Here is a 6137-nt window from a genome sequence, read left to right as displayed (position 1 = left end):
ATTCCTTCTTTAATGCATCTTTTCCTTATAGGATCCTTAAGTGATCCTAAACTGTCCCATAAATGCTACTTTCCCACTGATTTTAGTGAAACTTTGTTGTTCAAAGAATGCAGTATCTATTCACTACAATGCTCATTCTGTGCCAAATAGAATATGTAGTGGAGAAAATGCACAAAAGTTTCTGTCTGTATTTTTAAGTGAAATCAAGTAATTAAGATGAAAGAGTGAAGCAGTTAAAAAGCAGTTTAAAACAATCATATTGTTCAGAGTTGCAATTCTATTTTTTTTTTTTAGGACAGACAATAAGTCTCAAAAAGACAATAACCAGTACCAGCTAGATCAGTCAAGACAGCAAGGAAAGCAAAAAAAACCCCAAGGCAAGACACTTGGAAAAATAATGGATAATGCCCACTGGGGCAACTAATAAGAGCCCTGCAGGGATGTTTCCCATAGTCTTTTCCCACATACAGATGATTTAGTCAGAGCAATTCAAATGCTTGTTTCAAATGGTGACTCCACCAAAACTGCAAAAAGCTTAAAATGCTTGGCATAAAAGACAGACAAATATTAAGTACTTCCACATTTGGACTTCAACTTTAGAGAAACTAATTTTCATTCATTTTATGAGAAAGAAAAAAGGGACTGAGTCTATCTCTATAAAGATACAGACCCGGAGCTCTGAATTTACACTGCCCGCAAACTTGAGAGCTGCACTTCCCAACCCAGCATGCCTGGAAGCTGCTACAATTTGTTTATTAATCTCCCTGGCATTCTCCACTTATGGGTTCTGACACTACTTCAGCCTTAATTGAAAGGCACTTGCCACTGTCAGCAACCTAGCAAGCAGCACCACATGCATTGACGGGGTGAAATCCAGCCAAAGCCAACAGCAGGAGCCTGAGCAAAACCCTGGTTTCCTATCTGGAAGAAAGTCCAGAACCTGACGTGTTTAGCTGCAGTCTGTGTACAGCAAAGGTGGTGTAACATACTGACTTGAGGACACACAGTGTTCTTTGGATGTTTCACAGATATACTGAAAGCCAGTAAACAGCTGTTTACTTCACACTGTAAAAATTACACAGTGAGGCTTAGCATGGTCTGTTTGTGGTTTTAATACCATTTTGTCTGTACATGTATGTGGGTCATTGCAGTGCAATTTTGGAGCCCCACATTCAGTTACATACCTAGGACCTTAAAAACATTTGGGAGTAAATCTTCTTGCTCCCACTCACCACTCCTCCAGTTCTCCTCAGTAATGAATCAGTCAGGATCTAGACAATTTTAAAAAAATCACTGAGAGATTTCCATTTTATAATATTTTTTTTCTTTTTTATCTTTCTCTTTTTTTTCTTTCTTTTCAGTACGAAACATATGGAAAACTGGGAGAAATGGAGAAGCAACAGAAAACTGTAATAGCAAGAAAAATGACAAAAGAGAAGGGCAGAGTAAAGATCCCAGGAAAAGAGCACAGGATCAAAGATAAATAAAATTATGCTAAAAGTCATATGTGAAGAACTACACACAAGAAACCCCTCAGATGTATAAGCAATGCTATGAACACTGAAGTGCCATCTACTGGTATATCTTTTGCTAACTAACCATGTCACTTGGAGTCCACCATGGGACACATGAAACTGGAGATTCATCTTTTTCTCTGCCACTGACTTTTTGGTGACTGAGTAACAGACTTTGCTAGAACAGTGTTATAATCTCCCCACTGTAAAACAAAGACATTAAGATTTCATGCCCTGTGTTATTTTACAACCTGTGCAAAGATCTTTGAGACTTAGTGGTAGAAAGTTCTGCAAGGGAACTAGGAACTATTTTGCAGCAGCATCTCCATATCCAAACTCGCCGCTTCTGGAGAAGATGTTAAAAAATGAAGTGGAAGACACAGAAGAAAAGGAGAATAGAAGACTGAAAAAGAAGAAGAAGGGAGAAGAGGGTAAAGACCAGTAGGAGTTAAGGAGGAGGTGAGTTGATAGAATACAGTGTAAGTGATTAATTGCTAAGAACAATACAATTTACACTGCACTTTTAGCAGATGTGTATGTGTTGCTCCAGCTGTGGGAACAGCAGACTCTCCAGATCTTGTTTCTGACACACAATAACTGTGAACTCTATTGTGTGCAAATAATAAATCTAAGCAGCACCTCCAACATACGAATGAGCAAGAAAAAGAGGGTCATCTTTCCAGAAGTGTTAGCACATATTTGTCAGCACCAAACTTAGCTAAATAGCACAAAGAAAGACTACAAGACAATGATAATATATACCCAAAGCATGTGAGCTTGCAAGTAGATACTTGGTTTTGAAAAGCCAAGTTTAATAGGTAAGGCCTCTAGGGAGAGCAGACGGTGCAAGGCCTTGGGTAGACTGGATGGGTTTGTTTTGCTGATGTATTTACTGGCTGGTATGTTAATTTTTTCAATGTGTTATAGAGCAGTTCCCAAGTTAGGGTCATGACCCCACTTGGGGCCCACAAGCCTGGAAGTGAAAATGAAAGTGGGGTTGTGACCCTGGAAGTAGGGTTGCGAAGCAACTACTTTGGGAAGCACTGATGTTGAGCTACTAGGTGAGACCCCTACATGGATGGTGAGTTTAATCACTGCCGAGGGATAAATTTTTTAACAGTGCCTATATTTCTTGGAGACTTAAGTCTCATTTATGACTGATTTACTGCCAGATTCAAGTAAGATCTCAGGTAGGTAAAGAGAGATTTTAGAATTAAATTCAGAACTGTGAGTACTACATCTTGAAAAGATCAGGCCCATCATGTAGTGAAGACATATCCACCATTTTCTTTATGTATTGGTAGTTGCAGTCTACTGATTAGATTGTATAATTGCAAGTACTCGCTCATCTAGTGCCACTTCAGGCACCCTAGTATAACCTGATTGATCTCCAAGTTATGTTTCCCAAGGAGACAGTTCTTCCATACCTCCTGTGTCATCTCTGGCAGCTCCAAGAGGAAGCTTGTGATACCCTAATGAGTTTTAAATAGAACAATCCTATGTGTGGACAAATGGAACAAAATCCTTATGTGTGGACACGTTAATTGAGCCCTTAGGCTCCTAAATCATGTAAGTACTTCTGAATAATCATTCAAAGTAGACATAAAGAGTTGCATCTTATTTCTCAGGCTCTGTTTCAATCTCAAAATATGACTAAAAGGATTGCAGCTTTCACAGTAGAGCTGGAGATTATTTCTGGCTTCCACTTAATATTCTGTAGTTAGTAATAGAACATTTGTGAAATGCAGCATGCCATTTCTGTAAGTGAAGAGGAATTAACAGCTGATTTTTGGCAGTGACATGTGTCCATTTCTCATTTATTAGTATCGTCTATTGATTTATACCAAGATTAACTATTGATACATATATTTCACCCATATTTTTTCTGTCACAAGCAAGGAAAAAATGCACCGCTGTGAATAATCCATACAATGGTTTATGAAGCCCAAATTCCTCAGAGAGTATCAGATATCCACCTGGTGTCCCTGAGTGCTGGATTTCACATTTAGATCTCTGAATTAACAGATGTGTGCAGTCATACACAGGCAGAAAGCTCCTTCTTGATACTACGTCAGAGGAGGCTCATGGGCACTGTTTATTTTAACAAAATCATGGGATATCTTATGCTTGTGAAATTTGTTCCAAATCTACTCATTTTGAAATGTTAATAAAAAGTACTCCGTACAGAGCTCAACTTCTGAGTATTAGTTCATAAAGCAAATCTAAAAAAGATATGTGTACTTACTGTAATATGATTCCAAAAGGAAAACAGCCACGATTTTGAGCAGAAGTCTCTGAATCTGAAAAACACACGTCTCTAATGTATGCAATCCTATTAAAAAGTCCATCTTATGCACTTTTGCCTGAACATCTCAGTACATGAGATTCAACATATTTCAAATCAACTCACAAATGAAATATATAGAAGTCATTATTATCAGAACTATAAAAAAGGGGAGGTCTTATAAAGAAAGAACTTGATTTAAATCAATTCCCTTATAGTGATAGGACACGGTGTAAGGGCTTTAAACTGGAAGGGAGTAGATTTACATTAGACATTAGGAAGAAATTCTTCATTATGAAGCTGGTGACACACCAAAACAGGTCACCCAGGGAAGCTGTGGATGCACCCTCCCTGGAAGTGTTCAAGGCCAGGTTGGACAGAACTTTAAGCAGCTTGGTCTAGTTCTATGATTCTATGATTCTAGAAGACTTACAATATTTTGAAACACTGCACATTTCAGATCCTTCTATTTACTGTGTTAAAAGTGAGGACTGTAAGAGCATTTTCAAGCTTTTTCTCTGCAACCATGAATGCTAGAAGTGTAGCTTAATATGAAGCACAGACTTCTACGCATTCATGTTATGCAAGATCTTGAGGATTTTAAGAAACAAAACAAAACCAAACATTGAAAAACACAATAAAATTGTAAGAGTCATCAGGGCTAACCACCAAGCAGAGGACTTCCATTTCTTCAGAACTGCTCTGTATCTTTGAAAGTGAAGCATTATCTGCACTGAAGAACGTCTCTTCTTATTAGTCACCCACAGGGCAATCATTCCTCTCATCTAGAAATGGCAATTCTAACTTTAATATGTTTTAAAGGTATATATTCCTTCTAGTCAGTAAAGCAAGAGTTGTACCTTCAGCAAGAGTGCCAGCCTACCTACATGTGTAGTAGGGCAGTGTGAAGCACAGTTACTATGATGAAAAAAAATTGCACTGCTAGCTAAAATAATCAAGTGAGTAAAACTTATTAAGTATAGACCAGACTTGAATACACTATTTTCTGAAGAAGCACAGAAACCAAGTTGACATTTGGGATTTGCTCTTTCACAGGAGCAAGTAGCCACAGCTGCTTATAAAGTTTTAATAGCTATGTTTTTCACTACAGTAGTAAATAATATAAGAACATATCAAATAAGATTTATTATAGTATTGTAAAATATTCAACAATATATATGGAGCCCAGAACATATGTTCTCACTCTTTGTTCTGATGATGCTAATAAAGAAAAAAAACAGTATTTTGACATATCTGATCCAGAGAGGAGTTGAATATATCTTTCATCATTAAACCCTCATCTTTTCCTAAGGGAAGCAAAATATTTAAAGTCAATTTTTCATAAACTCATGGAAAAATGCTTGCACACACTATTTGCATATTCAGACCAAATAAATGTCATTACTTGCACACGCAATCACTTAACGTCCTGTCTTAGGCAGACTGTATGCAGTGTCATGCCAGAATCCTCAATGATTCCTTGGGTTTCACAGAAACTGCAGATCACAGACGACATTTTTGTTTAAAGCTTCTATGCTGGACAGTGTCTTAGCAGAGTAGAGGGAGTGTAACAGCTGCTGCTTATTTTCTTGAGGGAGGTTAGACAGTTGTATCATTATATGCATTCCTACCCCCTTTTTCTCCTCAAGTTATAAGGCAGCAATGCTGCCAATAAATAAACCTAGGCTGAGGAGGGAGGTAGAGTTTTTCACCCTTACAGCTCTTCCGTAAAGGTAAGTAGCCCTAATGGTCTCAGTACAGAGACCTGGGCTGGGGCTTTGGTTACTGAGCTAGAAAGGGACCCTGAACGGTCTCCCGAGGCAGGCAGTGATACAGCGAAATCTTCTGAGAAACTGTACTGACAAGCTCAGCAGGGTCACAGCATGGGTGTGTTGTGAACATTAAATCGTTATCAAGGTTTCTGGTATAGTTTTGGCTCAGGCCAGACACCTCTCTCCCACAATTCAAAGTTGTATTTCAGGGATTCGCGCAGGCCAAGGACCATCCCAACAGGAAAACAATCAATTATAGTCAGAAGGGAAAATGAGCTAGCCATATGGAAAGAGGGCTTGCCATCCCAGTTAGCTTCAGGACCAAATAACAGTCCTTTGTCCTATTTTTTCACCAATTCAGACACATCCTTCAAGTCAGATTTACTTCCTGTATGACTGAACCCCCTTATTTATATGGTCTAGGAATTGCTTGTATAACTTGCGAGTGATGGAGTGACATGAGACAAAGACACAAATGAGCTATGCATGATACTCATCTTAATTCTCTAGCAAAGGTACATGTGTATCAACCTGTCTATGTCCCTTACTCCATTAAATATACTACAG

This window comes from Mesitornis unicolor, unplaced genomic scaffold (genome assembly GCF_000695765.1).
Source record: "Mesitornis unicolor isolate BGI_N332 unplaced genomic scaffold, ASM69576v1 scaffold791, whole genome shotgun sequence".
In the NCBI taxonomy this organism is placed as follows: Eukaryota; Metazoa; Chordata; class Aves; order Mesitornithiformes; family Mesitornithidae; genus Mesitornis; species Mesitornis unicolor.
Note: the sequence above shows the minus strand (reverse complement) of the source record.